Here is a 26,499-nt window from a genome sequence, read left to right as displayed (position 1 = left end):
ACCTCTTAACCACTACATCCAATCCAACCACAAATTTTATTTGCTCTACCTTCTAAATAGAACCAGAATTGGCCATTTCTTATCTCCTCTATAGCCAACCCACTCCAGTACTCTTGCCTAGAGAATTCCATGGACAGAGGAGCCTGGTGGTCTGCTGTCCATGGGGTCGCACAGGGTGGGACATGACTGAAGTGACTTAGCATGCATGCATGCATTGGAGAAGGAAATGGCAACCCACTCCAATATTCTTGCCTGGAGAATCCCAGGGACAGAGAAGCCTGGTAGGGCTGCTGTCCATGGGGTCACACAGAGTCAGACATGACTGAAGTGACTTAGCAGCAGCAGCTATAGCCAAAGTCTAATCCTCTCTCATTTCTCACCTGCCATCACTCACCTGCCCTATTGCAATAGCCTCTTGACTCCAATCCACATTGATTGTTTTACTCAATTGAAAACTTTTTCTTCTTCCAGCTTTGTTCTGGCTCGGGTTCAGTTAAAAAAGAATCCTCAGTATTGGTGCCTTCATTCATTTCCACCTTGTTGGTCTGTTTCTCCTCCCACACTCTCTGTGTTCTGTCACCCCAGAATCACTAGTAGTAATAGTGTTACTGAGTCCAAGCTCATACTGCTCACTGCTGCTGCTAAGTTGCTTCAGTCGTGTCCGACTCTGTGCAACCCCATAGATGGCAGCCCACCAGGCTCCACCGTCCCTGGGATTCTCCAGACAAAAACACTGGAGTGGGTTGCCATTTCCTTCTCCAGTGCATGTAAGTGAAAAGTGAAAGTGAAAAGTGAAAGTGAAGTCACTCAGTCGTGTCTGACTCTTAGCGACCCCATGGACTGCAGCCCACCAGGCTCCTCCGTCCATAGGATTTTCCAGGCAAGAGTACTGGAGTGGGGTGCCATTGCCTTCTCCGATACTACTCACTACACAGGCCCATAAATCACAAGACTAGTTGTTGGAGCAAGGAATAGCAACTTTATTTGGAAGGCCAGCAGACTGAGAGAATGGTGGTCTAGTGGCCCAAGGGACCATCTTATCTAAATTAGAATTCAGACTTCCTTTATACTAAAGGGGAGGAGGTGTGGCTGGGTTGTGGCAAACTTCTTGGTGCAGGAATCCTTTGTTCTTGCAGCTGTCCATGTAAGTCTGGTCCCAATGCTTCTATAAGCCTCAAACAACATAAATATTATTTTCCATTTTGCAACTTTTTAATTTCTCTATGAAAGGAAAAGCATTATCCCTTTAAAGATCAGAGCCTTGAGAATGAGCTATCATGTATATTTCAGGCTATAGGCAACATTATTTTACAAAAGGTACAGAGTCAGCATGCCTGAGCACAGGCAACAGAACACATGAGTTAGAGCTAAAGGAACAGATCCAGCTACGGGTGGTCCAGTGGCTAAGACTCTGCACTTCCAATGCAGGGGACATGGGTTCTATCCCTAGTCAGATAACTAGATCCCATATATTGCAACTAAGAGTCCATGTGCAACAGCTAAAAGATCTTGAAACAACGAAGATGGAAGATCCCTCGTGCCATAACTAAGACCCATTGGAGCCAAATAAATACATTTTTTAAAAGGAATAGATCACATATGGAGTTGGGTTTCTTCTTCTGTTACAATAGGAAAAACATGCAAAGAGGCTCTCACATTACTCTCCAAAAATCAAAAAGATTTGACCCTTACTGTAAAGCAATTATCATTCAATTAAAAATAAATAAATAAAAAGGTTTGATCCAAATACTATTTACTTTTCAGATATAAACACAGAAGCAGCTGGATTATTTTGTCTTCTAACCTCCCAGTGTGCCCCTCATAGAAATAATGTCCAAAAAGACAGACAAGCTGAAGAAAGAAAATGATCAATGTCAGACAGAAAAGAGAAATAAATATAAAATATGGTTTTGAGTAGTGGTCATTTCTCAAAATAAAATAAAACATAATGAGATAAAGAGTTACTCAAGTTATTCAAGGAGAGAAGGTGATTGGATCAAACAAAGAAGGTACAATTTTAGAAAGAAAGCCCAGGACCTTGTGATTTGAGTCAGGACAACAGGTGCCATCAGAAGTCTGATACAGGTGGATAAAGGTAAGAAATGAAGATAAAACAGGTTGCTATTCTTGCAAGGGAAGGAAATTTGGGGAGATTGCCAAGGAGATTTGCTTCCATACTGTGCTTGGACAGCAAAGATTAGAAGCCAGATTGCAGGAGTTAAGAAAAAGTATTAATTAAGTCTAATTACAGACTAGATGCATATAGGATTTCAGTATGATTTGATCGAGAAAGGAATGAGCACAAATAGGAGGCAGATTTTTAAAAAGTAGCAGAATCAAGCACTTCCCTGTTTTTAATGGTCTTGTAAATTTCTGAATAGGTAAGAAACTAACCATATAAATATGGGGACCTGGGGATAATATGGAGTGAGTTAGGATTCAGGATAGTGAAGGTTTTATGAGGTACGGAGGGAAGGGATTCAGAGCCCCAGTGAAAAGAAGAATATAAATAAAGAGAGAATTTCCTTTTCCTGATAACAGAGGAAAGTGGAGAAAATAGACTTGGGGAGAGTGTTCTGGGAGAGAATGACAGCTGGCTTGGGTCTTGGGCGAAAGGAGAGATTTTCAAGAGGATTAGCCCCATCCCCCCGTGCCTGAGTTTCCTCCTGTCTACAATGAAGCCTAAATGGCACCCACTTCATACTGTAGTTGTGATGATTAAACCTGTTCATGTGTAAAGAGGATAAGAACTGTAACTGATACAAAGTAACCTCTCAATGCATGTTAGTTTTTATTATTCAGTTCCATAGCTTTCCACATCTGCAAAATAATTCTTTCTGCCTAACAATTAATGGCTAGATAGAAGAGTCTTACCATTGACAAATTATTCTAGTGAAAACTATCCCACTTGTTTTTCTGCACAATTCAATTTAGATGCCAAGCAACATCATTTTCATATTGTACAGATGAGGAAACTAAGCTTTCAAACCAACTTGTCATGTTTCATGCAGCACAGTCACAGTCCAAACTCAAGTGTTCTGAACCTCAAGTTCTATTGTCTGGGCACTAAACTCCCTTTCTGAATATAGGAGAACTTCTGAACAGATCTTCACACTCCCCACAAAATTTCTGCCTCTGTCTGTCAGAGGCAGAAGGATGATTTCCTTAGTTCTAGCCCTTCTTGAGGGAAAGAATTCAGTCAAGAGGTATAGAGCAGTTTTAAGTAGCAAGAGTTTTATTAACAAAAGCAGAAGTATGTTCCTAATAAAAAATGAGAGTGGGCTGCCTGGAAACTAGAAGTGGCCCTGCAATGTGATAGGGTTGTGTTTTTTAGAGTGGTGGTCCCTCCCTCTGTCATGCATTACTTGACAGACAAATTGATTGACAGCTTTAGGTTATATAACTTTTCTCCTAATGCTCAGGCACTTACCCATAAGCACCCAAGCAAAATCCATAGGTTAGGGAGTGGGGAGAGGAGGGAATCACAATGCTAATTTATTACAAATACAGCATAATGAACTTTGGGTTACCTTGAGTCACCTTTGAGGTCTTAGGGCACCTGCACCAACCTGGGCTGGTGGTTTTATCTTGCTTCGTCCGGATAAGGCTGGAAACTTTGTGGTGGTTCTTGACCACAAAAGGGAGGATCTCGGGATGTGTTCTGATCATCCAGTGTGGGAGGGAAAGACTAACCATCCAGGATGGAGCAAGACCCATTCATGTCTGACCAGCTACCTAACACTATGACTAATTGTCGTCACCATCAGACCAAAGATTTTTAAACAACTCAACTTCAATAAATAAGTCCTTCATGTCCCTTGCCTGTTTCTAAAAGAATGTAAAAAGAGAGCCCTTCATATGATCAAAATGTGGTAGTCCAAACTCTGAAGTACCATGCCCACCTTCAAGGCAAGAATAAGGGAGGAAATGACAGAAGCGCCACCTGCTGTTTTAAACAGTAAAACAAAAGCTTCCCTGAAGTTCTCACAGCATCTTTATTTACATCAGAACGAGGTCACACGACCTAATCTTCACGACCTAGGGCTGGGCACATGGTCATCCCAAGCAGTCAGATCATCCCACACTGGCGATAAGAAGAGGGAATGAATATTGGGCAAACAGTTAACAGTGCCAGCAGCAAGGTTACAGGATTCCCCAAATTGGCAGAAGGAGGAGAGCCAGGTTCAACAGAAGTAACCTGTAAGAGAACAAGAAATGAGGACAATAATACACTGACAACCAGGTCTTATCAAGAAATGAGGTTATTCTAAGAACTTGGAGAGACGGCAGGGTTGTCCCATTAATATTTAATTTCTTGCTAACACAAGTTTGAAGCTACACTTAATTTTATTTGTGAAATAGAATAACATGAGCTTTTCATAGGAATACCAGATAACTGAGAGAACTGAACATCACCAAAGAACATGACGCTTGGGCTGCATACCCACCTGTCTTTATATGGACATCTGTGTGATCCTGGGAAATCACCTTATGACTGGTATCCTTATGAAAAGAGGAAATTTGGACTCAGAGACACACATGGGGAGATCACCATGTGAAGACAAAGGCAGAGATTTCGGTGGTGCATTTAAAAGCCGAAGATTGCCAGCAAACCCCCAGAAGTGGGACTTCCCTGGTTGTCCAATGACTAAGACTCCAAGCTCCCAAGGCAGGGGACCCAAGTTCAATCCCTGGTCAGGGAACTAGATCCCACATGCTGCAACTAAGAATTCACATGTTGCAACAAAGATCAAAGATCCCGTGTGCCACAACTGAAATCCAACACAGCCAAATACATAAATAAAACCACTTCAAGTAATCATTAAAAACAAATGAACTAACAAAAACAAAAGCTGAGGAGACATTCTCCCTGGAATAGAATCTTCCTCTTAACTCTCAGTGGCTTCCCTGGTGGCTCAGTGGTAAAGAACCCACATGTCAATTCAGGAGACATGGGATCAATCCCTGGATCAGGAAGATCTCTTGGACAAGGAAATGGCAATACACTCCAGTATTCTAGCCTGGGAAATCCCATGGACAGAGAAGCCCAGTGGGCTACAGCCCATGGGGTCACAAAGAGTCGGACACGGCTGAGCACACACATTCAACCCTCAGTAGCAACCAACCCTGCTGACCCCTTGTGCTTGGGCCTCTCACCTCCAGAACTGTTTTTTAAGCCAGACAATCTGTGATGCTTTGATACAGCAGCCCCAAGGAACAAATCCGCCTATATTTGAAGCTTTGGGACCAACAAAAAAGCAGTAATTTCACTCAGTTCAGCCTACATACTGGAGACAGAAGGGCAAACCACTCCAGTATTCTTGCCTAGAGAATCCTGTGGACGGAGGAGCCTGGTGGGCTGCTGTCCATAGGGTTGCACATAGTCGGACACGACTGAAGCGATTTAGCAGTAGCACCAGCAACCTACATAGAAGAAAAGAGACTGTTGGATTCTCCCTCTCCTCACCCCCAGCAGAGCCAGGCTTTAGTCTCTGGAGAAAGACAGGAGGTACTTCCAAACTCTTGTATGTTTGAGTTACAAACATACAATCTGAACTCAAGCAGATTAAAGATAAACAACTGCTATTTTAGCTGGTGGCGATTCATTTCATGATTTCGTGAATCTCAGCATCGGCTATGTGGCAGGGAGAGGCTGGAGGAAGTATAGGCTTCTGAGAGGAAGACCAATTTGAGTCAAGATTGACAAGCCCAGGACGTTTGCTGAGTATAAATAACTGTCGGGGAGAGGGGATGATGCCTGAGGAGGCTACAGAGTCTCCAATTTGTAATTCTGAAGAGCACTCCTCCTCGATTTCACATGCCTCGACTGCACTGGCGAAGTTTAAATGGTAAACTTAAGAATCAGAGTCTATGAAAAGATAAGCCACAAACTGTGAGAAAATATTTTCAAATCACATATCGAATAATCGACTCGTATCCAAAAATACATAAAGAACTTTCAACACACTATAATAAGAAAACAAACAATTCAGCTTTTTAAAACATTGGCAAAAAATTTGAACAGGCATCTCACCAAAGATATATGAATTTCAAATAAACGAAAAGATGCTCTGCATCATTAGTCATTAGGGAAATGCAAAGCAAAACCATAATATATCACTTCACAACTACTAGAGTGACTAAATTGGTTTTTTGTCTTTTCTTTGTAATTGAAGTGTAGTTGATTTACAATGCTGTGTTAGTTTCAGGTATAAAGGAAAGTGATTCAGTTATACATATACTGCTGCTGCTGCTAAGTCGCTTCAGTCGTGTCCGACTCTGTGCAACCCCATAGACGGCCGCCCAGCAGGCTCCCCCGTCCCTGGGATTCTCCAGGCAAGAACACTGGAGTGGGTTGCAATTTCCTTCTCCAATGCATGAAAGTGAAAAGTGAAGGTGAAGTCACTCAGTCGTGTCGGACTCTTAGCGACCCCCTGGACTGCAGCCCACCAGGCTCCTCTGTCCATGGGATTTTCCAGCCAAGAGTACTGGAGCGGGGTGCCATTGCCTTCTCCCTATACATATACATGTATATATAAATCCATTCTTTTTCACATTCTTTTCCATCATCAGTTATTACAAAATACTGAGTGTAGTTCCCTGTGCAATACAGTAAGCCCTTGTTGTTTATCTATTTTATATACAGTAGTGTGTATATATTCATCTCAAACTCCTAATTTATCTCTCCCCCCTTTCCCTTTGGTAACCATAAATTTATTTTCTATGTTCGTGGATCTACTTCTGTTTTTTTAAATAAGTTCATTTGTATCTTTTTTTTAGATTCTACATATAAACAATATCATATGATATTTGTCTTTGTCTCACTTCACTTAGTATGATAATCTCTAGGTTCATCCATATTACAACAAATGACATTACTTCATTCTTTTTATGGTTGAGTGATATTCAATTGTGTGTATGCACCACATCTTCTTTATCCATTTATCTGTCAATGGACATTTAGGTTGCTTCCATGTCTTGGCTATTGTAAATAGTGCTGCTATGAACACTGGGGTACATGTGTCTTTTCAAATTACAGTTTTCTCCAGATATATGCCCAGGAGTGGCGTGGCTAAAATTTAAAAGACCAATCATATCAAGTGTTGGGCAAGATATAAAGCAATTAGAACTCTCATACACTTCTGGGAGGAATGTTCAAATGGTGCAACTCCTTTGCAAAATAAATTCAGCAATTTCTTAAAAAGCTAAATATGTACTGACTTAACAATGCAGCATTCCACTCCTAGGTATAACCTCGAGATGAAAGAAAGCATATGTCCACACAAAGGCTTGTTCACGAATGTTCATTGAAGCTCTTATTCATAATAGCAAAAACCTGAAAGCAACCCAAATGTCCATCAACAGCTGAACACATAAACAATTTGTTACATAGCTAATCAATGGATACAACTTATAAATAAACCATTAATACATAATTAATACATTAAGCAATAAACCATTAATACATGCAACTAGATGGATAAATCTCAAAATGATTATGCTGAGTAAAAGTAGTCCAACAAAAAAGGGAACATACTGTATTAATCAGCTTGAATAAGACTCTAAAAAATGCAAACTCGTCTGTAGTAACAGAAAGCAGATCCATAGTTGCCTAGGGATGAAAAGGGACTGGGGAGGGGTAAGAGGAAGTGATTATAAAGCGACATGAAGAAACTTTTGCTGGTGATAAATAATGTTCATCATCTAAACCATGGTGATGGTTTCAGGGGTATTTATTATATCAAAACTTATCAAACGTTACCTTTTAACTATATACAGCTTATTGTATAATATAGCTTCCCAGGTTGTGCCAGTGGTAAAAAATCCACCTGCCAATGCAGGAGACTCAAGAGACATGAGTTCAAACCCTGGATCAGGAAGATCCCCTGGAGGAGAAAATGGCAACCCACTCCAGTATTCTTGCCTGGAAAATGCCATGAATAGAGGAGACTGCTGGGCTACAGTCCATGGATCACAGAGTCAGACACGACAGCAGGTATGCCAATGCCTACTACATGTTATTCCACAATAAAGCTGTTTTTTGTTTTTTTTAAAAAAAACTAAAAAAAAAGAATTATATTAAACTGAGATTTTTACGTTCACCCTTTGCTTCTTTAAAAAAAAATATTTTGGAGTGCTTTAAAACAAAAGACACATAGAAAAATGATTAGATCACAGCTAAGCCATTATAGGAAGGACTCACATTACTGGTAATGTTGTTAACCACCCGAGGTTATATTTATTGCAAATAAGCATTATTGTATTTGGTTTTGAGGAGGACAGGAGGACAGGCAATGTAATAGGGTGCTCAGTACTCATTAGCTCACAAATGGAAGCATACCAATTATTCAAGAGAGATTCACTCTTGTATTCTGAAAGAAATTTATCCCATGGAGCTTTAGGATGGTCATTGAACAATTTAATGAGCAATTCCTCTAACTGCAATTCCATACTAACAGCCAAAACCATCTTATGTAGTTATTTCCTCAGTTCAGACAAAGAACATATCATTAGGACTAAACCAATATGGAGCTAAACCAATATGGTCAGAGAGCATTATCTTCTAGGGCTTCACTGGCAGCTCAGATGGTAAAGAATCAGCCTGCAATTCAGGAGACCTGGGTTCAAGCCCTGGGTCAGGAATATCCCCTGGAGGAGGGCATGGCAATCAGCTCCAGTATTCTTGCCTGGAGAATTCCATGGACAGAGGAGCCTGGCAGGTTGCAGTACATGGGGTCGCAAAGAGTCAAACACAACTGAGGAGGTAAATTTTTCTATGTATAAGAGCACAGTTATAGCCTCACATAGTTAGTTACACAGATAAACTATGCCCTGAGTCTCCAGCCCTCACCTGCTGCTAGATATAGAGTCCAAGAAAACTTTATCTTGTTACCTGCCAATGTACATGATCTCAGCACTTTGACAAATCCACTGATCTCCCAGCCTGTCTACCAGAGAGGCAGGCCCTCATCCTATTGTGGCACAAGGCTCTGCAGGATGCTCACTAGGGCACTTACATTGCTGCCTCTCCAGCCTACAAGAGGCCTCAGTATGTGACGAAAAGGGGCCTACCTCCCATTATGTCATATGTCACGCTATATTGCCAGTTCTGCTGGGACCGAATGCTTCACAGAGCTTTCACTGGAAAAGCACTTCATTTCTGCTCACAGTCCTCTCTCTCCCAAGGTTTGAGACTTGCAACCACGCCACTAGGGAATGGACAGAGTGAAGTGAGTACTTGGGTGTACCTGACTCCTTCCACTCTCAGAATGGGATCTTTCCTAAAAGGCTACTCGCTGCACCTCCAAGTGGACCTAGGTTAGGTTTATCTGACTCAGTCTCTGTGAATGGCTGTGCTGTGTGCTCAGTCATGTCTAACTCTTTGTGACCCCATGGATTGTAGCCCACCAGCCTCCTCTGTCCATGGAATTCTCTAGGCAAGAATACTGGAGCAGGTTGCCATTTCCCTTCTCCAGGGGATCTTCCTGACCCAGAATTCAAATCTGAGTCTCCTGCATTGCAGGCAGATTCTTTATTGTCTGAGCCACCAGGGAAGCTGTGAATGGCTGGCCATCTTTAAATCCATGTAGTTGACACAATGAGCATCAGTTCTCAAACTTTCCCATATGTTACAATCACCTGGAAATGTTTGAAAAATCACAATGTCCAAGATACATAACAATCTCCAAGTGATTCCAGTGTACAGCCAAGTTTAAGGACTTGTGTGGTCCAGAAAGAAACTGAAGTTCAGGCTACAAACGCATCAAAAATTCTATCTCCCAAGATAAATGGAATTGAGAGTTAACTTACTTTGGATGGCTGTCTCCTCATCTTTGGTCTTCTGCCTTCGCTACAAATTCATCATCTAGAAGTAGGGAAGCAGAGGAATATTTAATAGAAAGAGAAATACAAATTTGAAAGTTAAAATCAGGAACTGTGAAAAGTCCCAGTACAATCAGAAGAACAAATCTTATGCTTGGGTAAAACACATACCAGGAGTCACCTACTCCCTCCTTTGCTCTCTGCTGTCTGTTTGTTGTACTAAAATGATAAGTTCTATAAAGGAAGCATATTTCAGACTAAGCCTTTCCAGGCAGCCTTCTACATTTTCTGTTTAAATGACAGCACTTAGGTTGATGTATGAATTTCAAAGAGGCAAAGTCCAAGCTCATCTCAGGTTTACTTAGGCATTATTATTCAAGAAGCCCTTTCTGAGCTCTATTCAAGGGTATCTGTAAGCTGTTTCAAAGACCAGGGACCCCTACTGTAATAAACAAGTCATTTACACAGGGGAAATGAAAAATCTGCCATGTCTGCCAAATGAAGGCAGACATACCTGAGCAAAGAAGGATTGATGAAGCGAGATTACAGAAAGCTGAAAGCTGGGTTAAAATGCATCAGATTTGCCAAATGATGGAGAATATACCAACAACCACTGGGGATGGATATTAGGCCGTAGATCATGTGGAACTGATTTTTTTTTTTTAAAGAAAGCAGAACATAATGAAAACTCTAAGATTTGGGCAAATTATGACCTGGGGATCTCAAACACCTGCTACATCCTGGTGAAGGATGATGCATGGTATTTCTTGTGCCTCCTTTCCAGGAATCTGAACAGCACAGGTGTCAATTCTGCTTAAATATATACAGGTGTCCTGTACACTGCAGGCATTGGCAGCCCAGTTCTTTCCTCGTCATCTGGGAGAACAGCCCTGCATGTCCTGATACACAGACAGTGGTCACCAGCAGGCACTAGCAAAGCCTCTTGTCAAGGGCTGTGACAACCCAGCTGTTCTGTGACCCTCTCATAGGGGCCTATCCCAGATCATGGAACTTTCAGCTTCACGTTCATTTATTTTATTTAACAGTCACTTGCAGAGCACTTATTCTGTGCCAGAAACTACTTCAAGCCCCTATCAATATGATTTCATTCAGTGCTTCCAACAACTTACCCTCTAAGAGCATAATATTCCCATGATCACAACACCACAGATGCCGAGAAGCTGAGTAATGTGTTCATGACTCACGGAGAAATGGCGAGGGCAGGATGTGAACATAAGCCAACTTCTGGTTTCAGACTCTTTTTCAAAGAGTGTTCAATGCTGTCTTTTTTATTAACTCTGTGACCTGATCATGTCTTGTTCTATCACTGTTGTCTGACTGCTTATGAACAGGTCTGTGCTGCTTAAAGGTCTTTAAAATAAACATAAACCTAGATAGCCTATTAAAAAGAAGAGACATCACTTTGCCAACAAAGATCCATGTAGTCAAACTATGGATTTTCCAGTAATCATGTACAGATGTGAGAGCTGGACCATAAAGAGGGGTGAGCACCGAAGAACTGATGCTTTTGGACTATGGTGCTGGAGAAGACTCTTGAGAGTCCCTTGGACTGCAAGGAGATCCAACCAATCATTCCTAAAGGAAACCATCCCTGAATATTCATTAGACAGACTAAAGCTGAAGCTCCAACTTTGGCTACCTGATGCAAAGAGCTGACTCATTGGAAAAGAACTTGATGCTGGGAAGACTGAGGGCAAGAGGAGAAGAGGAAGGCAGAAGATAAGATGGTTGGATAGCATCACTGACTCAGTGGACATGAGTTTGAGCAAACTCCAGGAGAGAGTGAAGGGAGCCTGGTGTGCCTCAGTCCAAGGGGTCACAAAGAGTCAGACATGACTTAGCAACTAAACAAAAGCAACAAAATGAACACAAAGGATAAATTGGGGAGGGTGGTATTATTCCTTTTAGACCTTTAGCCAAATGTTGAAAACTGTGGTTACCAAACTTTGGCATATCCCCTGGAGAGCTTGTTTGGACACAAGTTGTTCCACTCCTTGAGTTTCTAAGTCAGGTGGTCTGAGTAGGGCACAAGAATGTACATCAAGCTCCTGGGTGATGCTGAAGCTGACCCTCTGAGGACCACACTTTGAGAACCACTGGTCTAGAGACTATACCTGTAGAGAAACATTAGGCTATTAGACTTTGGCTATTAAAGAAATTCATCCGAAGTCATTTTCATGTCATTAGGAAGAAGGGCCCTCTCTCTTGAAGAGAAAAAGAAGAACCAAAGAGTACACTTGTGATTGTGTGAAGACTGAGAGGGAAGATACATAGTCTTAGATTTTATGTCTCTAAGGAGAAAAAGAAAAGACTAAAATTAGTAAGTACAAATTGGGAGAGTAGGATTAACATATATACACACCTTCTGTAAAATAGCTAGCTATCGGGAACCTGCTATGTAGCACAGGGAGCTCAATTCACTGCTCCGTGATGGCATAGAAGGATGGGATAGTGGCAGGGGTAATGGGGAGATGAGATCCCCAAGGGAGGGAATATATGTATGCATATAACTGATTCACTTCTTTGTACAGCAGAAACTAACACAACATTGTAAAGCAATTATACTTCAAATAATAATAATGAGTAAACCTGAAAGAAGTTTCAAGATCCCCTGAAACTGGCAGGCTGGGCTGCTCTAGGAGCCTGGGGATTGCTGGGAAAAGGTGAGAACTGACCACAGCACCTTGTGGCCTCATGACATTGACTGCACTGAAAGGAGAGTGAAGTTCTCCTGAGGCATTTGAATCTTTTTACATGCATCCCCATATGTCACCTTGTTCAAGTAACTAGTATATTGTAATGATTAGCTGTCACATCTTTATTTTAATAAAAAGATATATTGAGCTTCCCTGGTGGCTCAGATGGTAAAGCGTCTGCCTGCAATGCGGGACACCCAGGTTTGATCCCTGGGTTGGGAAGATCTCCTGGAGAAGGAAATGGCAACCCACTCTAGTACTCTTTCCTGGAGAATCCCACGGACGGAGGAGCCTGGTAGGCTACAGTCCATGGGGTCACAAAGAGTTGGACACGACTGAGCGACTGATCTGATCTGATCTGATATATACAATATAAATGACAAGAATGTATGCTACATTTAGTCTGTCATCAATTAAACAGTATTTTCTGGAATTGTGCTATATGCTTATCACTGTTCTAAGGACCGAAGTGACACCAGCCAAGTATAAAACACAGCCTTTGCCCCGTGTAAAATTCACAGTTCAGCTGGGAAGGTGAGTCACTCTCACTGAGACAGAAAAAAGGCAAATGAATATCAGATGTGAGAGTGACATTATTTATGATGTAGAAAATAATACCTTTGACTTCCCTAATGGCTCAGTGGATGAAGAATTCACCTGCAATGCAAGAGACACAGGAGACGTGGGTTCAATCCCTGGGTTGGAAATATCCCTTGGAGGAGGAAATGGCAACCTACTGCAGTATTTTTCCCCAGGAAATCCCATGAACACAGGAATCTGGAGGGCTGCAGCCCATGCGGTCACAAGAGTCAGACACAACTGAGCAACTAAGTACAGCACATGTACTTTTTCTTTATAGTAATATATATTATTATTTTATCCATTTATTCAACACATATGAGTTGGGACAAGTACTCTGTTGAACCATGGAATAGTAAAACATGCTTCTTGCCATTAAGAAGCTCAAAGTCTACAGAAGAAAGACACTTCAACATGCATTTACCAAACAAATATGATCAAACCATAAGCAGGAACAGAAACATGGGCAGAATGTTATTAAAACAGAAAGGAAGATGTGGCTTAGCTTCCTAGGCTCAGAGAGTCTTTAAAGTTTCATACAGAAGGTAATCCTGAACTGAAGCATGAAAGGTGAGTTGGAAATTGTCAAGTATACAAGTTGTACACTAGAAAGAATTCCACATCTCACATGGAGGGGTCCCATGAGCAAGGCAGATTTCACAACTGCTACAGAGATCATGTGGCCAGGGCACGTGCCATATGAGGGATTTGCAAGAGAGGAAGTCACCTGTCAGCATGATGGCGCTGGCATGCCATAGGAAGATTTAGACTTTTACCCAAAACAAAATGGAAGCCACTGAAGAGCTCTAAGCACATGTCATATTTTAGAGTACTCTCAAAGAGAATGGGCTTCCCTGGTGGCTCAGATGGTAAAGAATCTGCCTGCAATGTAGGAGACCCGGGTTCGATCCATGGGTTGGGCAGAGTCCCTGGAGAAGGGAATGCTTACCCAGTCCAGTATTCTTGCCTGGAGAATTCCATGAACAGAGGAACCCAGTGGGCTACAGTTCATGGGTTCACAAAGAGTCAGACACAACTGAGTGACTAACACGCACACAAAGAGAATAGGGGCAGCAGAGGATGAGATGTTTGGATAGCATCACCAACTCAATGGACATGAGTTTGAATAAACTCAAGGAGACAGGGAAGGACAGGTAAGCCTGGCGTGCTGCAGTCCAAGGGCATGCAAAGAGTCACACGTGACTTAGTGACTGAACAACAACAACAAAGAGAATTGAGAGTGGCGATGAAGAGAGAGAATACTGCAATAATTGATGTGTAAAATGGTGAAGACCTGAATTCAGAGAGGAGGAGGGGGAAAGAGGCAAATTATAGAGCTAATTAAGAATATAGACTTGGCACTCAAAGCCCCTCTGAACATAGCTCAAGAAGGGGAAGTAAAAACTAACAACATTGAGAGAAAACCTTTGATACATGTAAAGGAAAAAATAATTGAATAAGGAAAACAGGAAAATTTAATCCAAAAGAAAACAGAGGAAAAAATGTGACAAATGAAAAGCAAAAGTTAAGATTTGCAAAATGAATCCAAATATATTAATAATTATGATAAATATAACTAAACTAAATTCTGAAGTTGAAAGACAAATATTTTCAGATTAGATTTTAAAAATCCAACTAAATGTCATTCACAAAGAAATGCTTAAAAGCATCAGTACTCTGGGAGAACAAGATGGCAGAGGAGTAGGTGGATGTAGAGTACATCTCTCTCCACAGATACATCAGGAATACACCTTCAGACACAGAAGTGCATGCAGAACACCAGCTGAGAGTGGACAGGAGTACCTGACCAGAGGAAAAGAATATATAGAACCACACAAAACTCAGTAGGATGAAGGAACTAGGGGGAAAAACAGGAGTGTTAGTAGGACTGGACCTAACCTCGGCGGGTGGGGGAACTGAAGCAGGGGTCCGATCCACACATCGGGGCAATTCTCTGAGGCAGAGGAGAAGCATTTAAGGCTGAGAGTGAAACACCTGACCTGTTGCAGCCTAAGTGGAATGAAAATCAGACAGTCCTTGCCGCAGCCAGACATACCCCAGACAGGGATGAAGGTCCCCTGGAAGGTGCAGTGGCTGGAGTTTGGGGAGTGTGGAGTGATCCCAGGGCGAGGGCTGCTATTGACTGTGGAGGGACGGATGGTGGGGATGTGAGGGAGGAGACTGTGATTGGAAATGCCTGTGGAGGAAAGCCGGGCAGCCATGGAAGCAAGGCGATACTGCTGAGTCACGTAGCGGGTGGAGCCATCACCACAGCCTCTCTCTCCCCACAGGGCAGCTGAACAATAGAGAGGCTGGATGAACAATAGTTAGGCTGACCTATCAAATGCCTGAGGCACTGAAATACAGAGCAGGACCCCACCCAGGATACCCCTTAAGTGACTGATGCACTGATCTCCAGAGTAGGACCCCAGCTAGGGGGCCCCTTTTTGTTCCTGAAGCACCTGTATAACAGAGAAGGACCCCAGGTAAGGGAGCCCTCTAAGTTCCTGAATGGGCAGAGCTACGGAGAAAGACTGGCCAAAGAGGCCTTCTGATTGCCAGCTACAAGAGGCTCGAAAAAAGACTCTGATGGGCCATAGCTTCTGTGGTGGAGGCAGTCTATGTCCTTGCACATTTGTCATCGCCACAGTCCCTGCAAGCCAAGCAGCTGTGCCACCTTCATGCTCAACTCTCACTGGGGCAGAGCTGCCACAGGCAAAAAAAGTCTTGCATCTATACATGCAGTATTGCTTTCAGTTCAGTTCAGTTCAGTTGCTCAGTCGTGTCCGACTCTTTGTGACCCCATGAATCGCAGCACGCCAGGCCTCCCTGTCCATCACAAACTCCCAGAGTTCACTCAGACTCACCTCCATCGAGTCGGTGATGCCATCCAGCCAACTCATCCTCTGTCGTCCCCTTCTCCTCCTGCCCCCAATCCCTCCCAGCATCAGAGTCTTTTCCAATGAGTCAACTCGTCCCATGAGGTGGCCAAAGTACTGGAGTTTCAGCTTTAGCATCATTCCTTCCAAAGAAATCTCAGGGCTGATCTCCTTCAGAATGGACTGGTTGGATCTCCTTGCAGTCCAAGGGACTCTCAAGAGTCTTCTCCAACACCACAGTTCAAAAGCATCAATTCTTCGGCGCTCAGCTTTCTTCACAGTCCAACTCTCACATCCATACGTGACCACAGGAAAAACCATAGCCTTGACTAGACGAACCTGTGTTGGCAAAGTAATGTCTCTGCTTTTGAATATGCTATCTAGGTTGGTCATAACTTTCCTTCCAAGGAGTAAGTGTCTTTTAATTTCATGGCTGCAATCACCATCCGCAGTGATTCTGGAGCCAAAAAAATAAAGTCTGACACTGTTTCCACTGTTTCCCCATCTATTTCCCATGAAGTGATGGGACCAGATGCCATGATCTTCGTTTTCTGAATGTTGAGCTTTAAGCCAACTTTTTCACTCTACACTTTCACTTTCATCAAGAGGCTCTTTAGTTCTACACTTTCTGCCATAAGGGTGGTGTCATCTGCATATCTGAGGTTATTGATATTTCTCCCAGCAATCTTGATTGCAGCTTGTGTTTCTTCCAGCCCAGCATTTCCCACGATGTACTCTGCATATAAGTTAAATAAGCAGAGTGACAATGTACAGCCTTGATGGACTCCTTTTCCTATTTGGAACCAGTCTGTTGTTCCATGTCCAGTTCTAACTCTTGCTTCCTGACCTACATACAGGTTTCTCAAGAGGCAGGTCAGGTGGTCTGGTATTCCCGTCTCTTGAAGAATTTTCCACAGTTTATTGTGATTCACACAGTCAAAGGCTTTGGCATAGTCAATAAAGCAAAAACAGATGTTTTTCTGGAACTCTCTTGCTTTTTCCATGATCCAGCAGATGTTGGCAATTTGATCTCTGGTTCCTCTGCCTTTTCTAAAACCAGCTTGAACATCTGGAAGTTCACGGTTCACGTATTGCTGAAGCCTGGCTTGGAGAATTTTGAGCCTTTCTTTACTAGCGTGTGAGATGAGTGCAATTGTGCGGTAGTTTGAGCATTCTTTGGCATTGTCTTTCTTTGGGATTGGAATGAAAATGGACCTTTTCCAGTCCTGTGGCCACTGCTGAGTTTTCCAGATTTGCTGGCATATTGAGTGCAGCACTTTCACAGCATCATCTTTCAGGATTTGAAATAGCTCAACTGGAATTCCATCACCTCCACTAGCTTTGTTAATAGTGATGCTTTCTAAGGCCCACTTGACTTCACATTCCAGGATGTCTGGCTCTAAGTCAGTGATCACACCATCGTGATTATCTGGGTCGTGAGGATCTTTTTTGTACAGTTCTTCTGTGTATTCTTGCCACCTCTTCTTAATATCTTCTGCTTCTGTTAGGTCCGTATCATTTCTGTCCTTTATCGAGCCCATCTTTGCATGAAATGTTCCCTTGGTATCTCTAATTTTCTTGAAGAGGTCTCTAGTCTTTCCCATTCTGTTGTTTTCCTCTATTTTTTCGCATTGATGGCTGAGGAAGGCTTTCTTATCTGTCCTTGCTATTCTTTGGAACTCTGCATTCAGATGCTTATATCTTTCCCTTTCTCCTTTGCTTTTCGCTTCTCTTCTTTTCACAGCTATTTGTAAGGCCCCCCACCCCCACAGCCATTTTGCATTTTTGCATTTCTTTTCCATGGGCATGGTCTTGATCCCTGTCTCTTGTACAATGTCATGAATCTCCGTCCATAGTTCATCAGGCACTCTGTCTATGAGATCTAGTCCCTTAAATCTATTTCTCACTCCACTGTATAGTCATAAGGGATTTGATTTAGGTCATACTTGAATGGTCTAGTTGTTTTCCCTACTTTCTTCAATTTAAGTCTGAATTTGGCAATAATCCTTCAATTAAAAAAATTTAAAAAAAAAAGCATCAATACTCAGAAGAGTTGAATGTATGGACTTCCCTGGTGGTCTAGTAGTTAAGACTTTGCCTTCCAGTGCAGGGGCTGTGGGTCGATCCCTAGTCAGGGAGTTAAAATAGGACATGCCTCATTGCCAAAGAACCAAAACAGAAACAATATTGTAACAAATTAAATAATTTTTTTAAGTTGAAAGTATAGGAATAGAAAAATTATAATAAGGAAAAAAAAACAAACAAAGTGATCATAAGAATATTATTAATAGCAGACAAAACAAACACTAAGGCAAATAGTATTGTGAGAGATTTAAAAAAGTCATTAAAGATTTAATTGACAGAAAGATATAACAATCCTAAATTCATGCATCTCTGATAACAGCCTCAAAATGTATAAAGCAATATTTAAAAACAAGGAAAATCTAACAAATAGCTATTGAACTACAGAATTTTAAGAAGTTTCTCTCAGTAACTAAAAATTAAAGCTATAAGGAAAATTAGTAATCACATGAAAACATGAGGCTAGAAATTAAAAATGTAAACTGATGATATTAATAGGACACTACATTTAACAACTGTTGGCAAAATCAATCCAACATAAAAATGAGCAAGACATACATTTAGGGCATTTACAAAAAAAAAATAGAAAGCATAAATGGCTAATAAACATGAGATGCCCAACCTCATTAAAAATCAAGTGCAAATTAAAACTATAATGAGATGCCATATCAGCAGTACCATGATGTCAGTGAGGATGTGACACTGGAAGAGGTCCAGTGGTGGGAGCTTAACTTGCTTCCGCCATTTTGGAGGGTGGTGTGGCATTATTGCCTGAGGTTGAACTTGCAAGCATCCCTTCATCAGCAGCCTTACTCCTATGGGAGTGTATTAGTCTGCTCAGGTTCGGTTCAGTTCAGTCGCTCAGTCGTGTCCGACTCTTTGCGACCCCATGAACCACAGCACGCCAGGCCTCCCTGTCCATCACCAACTCCCGGAGTTTACCCAAACTCATGTCCATCAAATTGGTGATGCCATCCAACCCTCTCATCCTCTGTCGTCCCCTTCTCCTCCTGCCCTCAACCTTTCCCAGCATCAGGGTCTTTTCCAATGAGTCAGCTCTTCACATCAAGGTCTGCTCAGGCTGCCATAACAAAAAATAGACTGGGTAGCTCAAAGAACAGAAATTGGTGGGACTAACAGAAATTGGTGAGCGAATACCATTGAAACATATACATTACCATATGTAAAATAGATAGCTAGTAGGAATTTACTGTATGATGCAGAAGGCTCTAACCTGGTGCTCTGTGACAACCTAGAGGGCAGGATGAGCTGGGAGGTGGAAGGGAAGTTCAAGAGGAAGGCTGATTCAATATGATGTATTGCAGAAACCAGCACAATATTGTAAAGTAATTATCCTCCAATTAAAAATAAATTTTTTTAAAGGAACAAAAATTTATATTCTCCCAGTTCTGGAAGCTGGAAGTCCAAGGTCAAGGTGTCAGTAGGGTCCTTCCAATCCTTCTCCACTTGGCTTTCAGACAGTCATCCTCTTGCTACCTCTTCACATGGCCTCCCCTCAGGTCACAACTCATGTCTCTCTGTGTGACCTAATCTCTTATTTAAGGAAACCAGTCAGATTGGATTAGTCACCACGCTAACAGCCTCACTTTTAGCTTAATTACTTCCTTCAAGTCCCTATCTCCAAAAATAGTCACATTTTGAAATACTGGGGGTGAAGACTTCAACTTATGTACTTTGTACAGACATAACACAGTTCAGAAAAAGAGCTTCCTTGGAGAAACTCTCCCTTGTGGCACAAAGAAATGTGTAATCAGCCTTATTGCACATGTTGTAATAACATGTAACAAGATAGAAATATTGGAAAGATTAGAGTCTAAATGCTGATCATCAGAAGAGTGGTAACAAATAGAGGCGTTTTAGAATAACACACTACTGTTAAAATGAACTATAGTTATATGTCAAAGTGGGTAAAAGAAATAAATATTTTTGAGTGACAAAAGCAAATTGAAAAAAAAATAAATCATGCAGAACAATACAATTTTAGTATGGATAAAATTGTAAAATATACAGAACAATGTATATTATTGAAGACATCTTTAAATATGTAAATTAAATCAAAAAGACATAATGGGAATAATAAATTCAGGGTGATACTTACATGAGGTGGGAGGATAAGGAATGCATTTTGAGGAAGCATCCACAAGGGCTTCAGCTGTGTTGATTATGTTTTTCTTCTTGAGATGAGAATCCTGGTTTTCATCGTGTTACTATGTATATCTTTTGAATATCAAATACTTATCATAAATTGAAGTTAAAATCAAAATATAAGAATTATGCCTTTCTGTGTTTCATTTTCTTGTTGTTGTTTTTCAGTTGCTAAGTCATGTCTGACTCTGTGTGACCGTATGGACCACAGTACGCCAGGCTTCCCTGTCCTTCACTACCTCCTGGAGTTTACTCAAACTCAGACTCAAGTCCACTGAGCTGGTGATGAATCATCTCATCCTCTGTCACTCCCTCCTCCTCGTGCTTTCAGTCTTTCCCAGAATCAGGGTCTTTTCCAATGAGTCAGCTCTTCACATCAGGTGGCCAAAGTATTGGAGCTTCAGCTTCAGCATCAGTTCTCCTAATGAATATTCAGGATTGATTTCCTTTAGGATTGACTGGTTTGATCTTGCTGTACAAGAGTCTTCTCCAGCACCACAATACAAAAGCAACAGTTCTTCAGAGCTCAGCCTTCTTATGCAAAGTATTTGATGCTTTTTGAGCTTTCTTTTACGTAATAAAGGGTTTAAATTTTTAAGACATTTTTTAAAGGAGGCTCAACTATGTATAAGAACCAAGAGAAGAAATAACATAAAAATGCAGAAAAAATAAAATAGACTATTTCCCCAAAGTTAAATGCTACATTACCAAGACAGAGAATGATGAAGAGTAGAAAAATCAGAAATGAGAAGAGAAAAATGTTTTAAGATGAATAAAATTGTGGAATGCCAATAATCAATATATGTAAATCAACTCAAAGTGCAAAACTTAGAAATATATTACAACAGTAAGCACTGCAATCAACTTGAATGTTGTTCTCATCCTATTCATATCTCTAACTTCCCCATGAGGAAATGCAAATGTGCCTTTTATAGTCAAAACAAAACAATTTTCTTTTCATTTAGTTTTTTCCATGACCATTAACAAGTCATTGGCACAGATTTTTGAAAGTCTATTTATACTTTGCTAAAATTGAAATTAGATACAGACAGCTATTAATAACTCTCTTAAGAGTGTGAATATTAGACTCATTACTTATGTCAGAGAAGAGTAAGATTATGTACAATCAAATATGAATAAATAAATACAATAATACTTTATTAATGTGTTATTAAAGGTTTAATAAAATGCTAATATTTTATTAATGACAAGAGCCATGAGAGTGGTTTATGTTATAATGAGAACAGCTGGTAAAAATATAATCCTTTTTTTCAGCAGATTTCTTTACTGGTGGTGAAAGCAGGGTTACTTAGCACTGGCTAATAATGTGCAAAGTGTCCTTCAATTTTCTCTTGTGTATGATGCAAATCTCAAGGTTCTGGTCCATTGCAAACATCCCCAACTGTTTCAGAAAGACCACCAAGTTGTCTCCCCAGATTTGATTAATACCGACCCTTCTGATACCATGTGGTGCCATTTTCACCTCCTCTGTTCTCATTGTCAGTCTAGCTCTTTGAGCTCTCAGGCAAAACAATGAATCACGGTGCATTCTCACTTCCAGCTGACACACCACAATGCTGGGCCCACGCATGCTAAGTCACCTCATTAGTGTCCAACTCTGTGTGACCCCATGGACGGTAGCCTGCCAGGCTCCTCTGTCCATGGGATTTCCCAGGCAAGAATCCTGGAGTGGGTTACCATATACTCCTCCAGGGGATCATCCATACCCAGGGATCGAACTCACATCTCATATGTCTCTTGCATTGGCAGGCAGGTTCTTTACCATAGCGCCACCTGGGAAGCACCCAAACCACCCCCCGACTCAAGGTTCCACAAGGGGGAAAGGCCAGTGACCAGTCTGTGCTACTTTACAGCATTCAGGGGGTGGTTGACTGTACCACATGCAGGTACCTGAGCCAAATACATTCAATCAGAGTTTTTCTCCTGTATTTTCCAGACTGGAGTTGAAAGAGCTGTGAGCTGAGAGGACTGGAAACTGGGTGGTTGTGTCTGTTGTTGATTGAGACATTGGCACATGGTGAGTATTCTCACTGAACAAAAGAAGGAATGAATGAACCGAGGTGCTGTCATTGGCACCCTTGTCAGCCTCACTGCCTCTTCCCTAGGGATAAGCTTTCCCTACAGGAACCTCATTTTCTCTTTCACAGGTGACATCCACCTACTAATCATCCAGACTTTCTCACACATGGTCAAATCTGGGTAAGCATGGTTAGGCTTAAATGAGGACCCATTTACCTGATAAATTACACCAAAAATGCAACAAGATGCTCTGTGAGGCAGTGAGTTACTCAATACTCAAAATATATGAGCAGAGAGTAGAAAACCGTCTCTCTTTTTTTAAAAAAGAGAGAAAATATTTTTTAAAAAAGGATGTCTTTTTGCAGAGCTGCATTAAGGAACTTACCTGCCCAGACTCATTTGTTACTAAATAGTGCCACTCTGAGGGAAAAGTCCACTCCCACAACTGTGCATTTCAGTTCAGTTCAGTCATTCAGTTGTGTCCGACTCTTTGTAACCCCATGGACTACAGCACACCAGGCTTCTCTGTCCATCACCAACTCCAAAAGCTTGCTCAAACTCACATCTATCGAGCTGGTGATGCCATCCAACCATCTCATCCTCTGTCATCCTCTTCTCCTCCTGCCTTCAATCTTTCCCAGCATCAGGGTGTGTTCAAATGAGTCAGTTCTTTGCATCAGGTGGCCAAAGTATTGGAGTTTCAGCTTCATCATCAGTCCTTCCAATGAATATTCAGGACTGAGTTCCTTTAGAATTGACTGGTTCAATCTCCTTGCAGTCCAAGGGACACCACCTATTAAATATTTGAAAGATATTGCCAGGTACCCTAAACCCTTAGCTTGGAATTTTACCCCTCTTGTTCACAAAGAAACTTCTATTTCCTAAGTAGACATAGATCCAGATTTAGTCTAAATTTTTGTCTTGTAATTTTCTCTTCTCAAAAGAGAAACTAAAATCTAGGGAAGAACTCCAAATAGTGTGAATCATTAACCAATCCAAAAGTTCCAGACCCTGAAAGTTTCTAAAATACATAAAGCTGGGGCCACCTAAGCTGAATCTCTTATATTCTGATTGTGAAATGGACGGTGAATTTCACAAGAAGATGAAATGTTTTAAAAACAAAACCCAACTTTCTCTTTCTTTGGCTGTTTCTAGGCTCCTGTGATGTACATACCCTAAGAAAGATGCTTGCTCCCTAGAAGAAAAGCTATGACAAACCTAGACAGCATATTAAAAAGCAGAGACATCACTTTGCTGATAAAGCTGTGCTTTTTCCAGTAGTCATGCATGGATGTGACAGTTGGATCATAAAGAAGGCTGAGCACCAAAAAATTGATGCTTTCAAACTATGGTGCTGGAAACTCTTGAGAATCCCTTGGACAGCAAGGAGATTAAACCCAGTCAATCCTAAAGAAATCAATCCTGAATATTCATTGGAAGGACAGATGCTGAAGCTGAAGTTCCAATACTTTGGCCACCTGATGGGAACTGACTCATTGGAAAAGGCCCTGATGCTGGGAAAGACTGAGGGTAAGAGAGAAGGGGATGACAGAGAATGAGATGGTTGGATGGCATCATTGACTCAATGAACATGAGTTTGAGAAAACTCTGGGAGACAGTGGAGAACAGGGAAGTCTGGCATGCTGCAGTCCATGGGGTTGCAAAGAGTTGGACATGACTGAGTGACTGAACAACAACAAGATGATTCTTAATGAATGAACATCTTGGTATAATCCACTCCCTTTGAGTGTGGGCAAAGCTAGACATGCTTCTAGCCAATAGAACATGACAGAGGTGATGTCATTCCCATGGTGGTATTATATTACATGAGACCCTGTGTCAGCAGACTGGAAAGTGACATTCTTTGCTGGCCTTGAAGAAGCAAACAGCCATGTTGTGTTTTGAACTGTGGGAGAACCACATGGCGGGGGCCTGCAGGGCAGCCTCTCAAACCTGACAGCAATCTCCAGCCAGTAACCAGTAAGTCCCAGGGATCTGCCAATAACCTGAGTAGCTCAAAAGTGGATATTTTTCTGATGGGCCTCCAGATGAGAATGCAGCCCAATCAGCATATTAACTGCAGTCTGGTAAGACCCTGAGCAGAGGACCCAGTCAAGCATTGCCCTTCAGATTCCACCCATGGACACGGTGAGATAAAAAAAATATATGCATTGTTTTAAGTGACTACATTTGTGATAATTTGTTATGCCACAGTAGGAAGCTAATGGTTTCTTCTGATCCACCCCCTCTCCCTTTTCTTTCTGTCCTTATGTCTGCAAACATTCATTTATTCATTAAATTTTTGAGAATCTACTCCATTAATGCCCTGGACAAGACTCCAAAGATACAGCAAGGATCAAAACAGTCTTTGCTCTCTTGGAGTGTACATTCTGGTGAAGGAAGACAGATGATAAGCATATAAAAAAAACTATTTTTTGAAAAGTAGTTTGAGAAATAAAAATAACCAGGGAAATGTTACTTAATCCTCTCCAATTTTACATTGTTTTTAATTTCTATTCCCCTTTCAGGTTTCTTTTCAATGTGGATAAGTATGCTTTGGGCAAAACAATAAAATTTATTCTATCAAGTAGATGACCCAGAATCAACAGAAAGATGGACTAAATAGATGAAAGATAAATTACTGCAAAAATAAAATATTCCAGTGAGGCTAACAAAATAAACATGAGCTGGTACCAGCACTCATGAAATACAAGAGTTTTTATTTGCGTATACTCATCCAACCTCTGTTTTTTGCTTTTCTTTTCCACATAAAGGTTTATATCATCATATTCTGCCACATTCAAATACTTCAACCTACCCTCTAAGACTATCTGAGGCCCATCCTCTCCCCTCCTTTCTTCTCTTTTTCTCTCAGCTAGTTGTAGACAGTGGTAAGAAAACTGGGAACCATCTTACAGAGAGAGAAGAATTTGGGGTTTTAGCTTGGGTAGGACTTTTTCTTCTCCAAGAAACTAATAGGAAACCAAACCAATTCACTAAAAGGAAACTAAATCAATGACCTCAAGTAACAAATCGATTTCAGAAAACTACAAAAAAAAATTTTTTTTAATAATGGGAATTTCTTCAAAATGTAATGAGATCCCTAAGAAACTTGTCCCTAGAGAGATTCAAGCAGAGTTTATATGTCTTCCTCTTATGGTTGTTATGAACCATTCTACAGTGGCTAGAAAAACTGATAATGAGTTTATTACCCCTCTGTATCCAGGTTCATTTGCAGAGGACAGAATTCTCTCCAGAATTCTCTCCAGAATTCTCTCCAGAATTCTCTCCAGAATTCTCCAGAATTCTCTCTCTCTTTAAGCAGAAAGAAATTGGTTAAGTGTTATTAGGTAGCTGGAAGATATACCTGGAAGGCAGGCTCAAGGCTGAGATTTTAGGAGCAACTTTCAGAACCACACAGCAGAACTCATCCTCTGAGGGAGCCTCAGCCATGTCAGAAAGAAAGCTGAGAACACAGGAAGCTTCCCGTTACATCTGTCGGCTCCAGGACCACACTGCCTCTCCCATGATAAGCATGTGGTAAGCTTGACCAGAACGGAAGCATCTGCCTCCATATGTCCACTCTATCTTCCCAGTCTCATGGAAAGGGGGATATCTGCTTGGTGGAAGCCAAGACATTTGCAGAGCCCAAGATACAAAGAAATGTGGGCTTTGTGTGCACGAGAAGCTCCATAGTATCTGTAAGCTCTCTCTTGGTTCTCTGAAACATTGAAATCCTCCCAAATGTGGTCATTCCCAGTTTTAAGTTTCTCCTCCTTCCCACAAATGCTGCAACTTTGTAAATGACTTAGTGAGGCTATGAGCTCAACCTGTGTGGTCAGCACCCATCAGAATCTGGAGCTGATTTTGACTATATAAACTTCTGAGGCAACAAGAGATAAGAGATTCTCTTAGGGCAGAAGAAACTCACTTGGTCTCTGACTGAGCTTTGAAAAATTAGAAATCCCAGAGGGTTTTTTTTGTTGGTTTAAAAATACTACTGGAGGGACTTCGATGGTGGCCCAGAGGCTAAGACTCCAAACTCCCAGTGCAGGGGGCCCAGATTCAATCACTGGTCAGGGAACTAGATCCTACATATCACAACTAAAGATCCCTCATGTCTCAATGAAGATCCAGTGCAGCGAAGTAAACAAATAATAAAAATTTAAAAATACTATAGGAAGAAGCAAGCCCATCCCCATGGTCCTTGTAAT

General features: G+C 41.4%; 1 long non-coding RNA gene across 1 annotated transcript; it reads right to left on the bottom strand.

Moving 5' to 3' along the window:
• Positions 1–3,211: 3,211 nt before the first annotated feature.
• On the bottom strand, positions 3,212–20,516 carry LOC133257168 (uncharacterized). The gene is made up of 4 exons (XR_009739432.1): positions 20,199–20,516; positions 9,811–9,865; positions 7,222–7,336; positions 3,212–4,198 (listed from the first exon to the last, which is right to left on the bottom strand). It is a non-coding gene; the product is annotated as an uncharacterized LOC133257168 (long non-coding RNA).
• Positions 20,517–26,499: the final 5,983 nt, after the last annotated feature.

Source organism: Bos javanicus, chromosome 11 (assembly GCF_032452875.1).
Source record: "Bos javanicus breed banteng chromosome 11, ARS-OSU_banteng_1.0, whole genome shotgun sequence".
Classification (NCBI taxonomy): Eukaryota; Metazoa; Chordata; class Mammalia; order Artiodactyla; family Bovidae; genus Bos; species Bos javanicus.
This window is presented reverse-complemented; position numbering and strand designations above follow the sequence as displayed.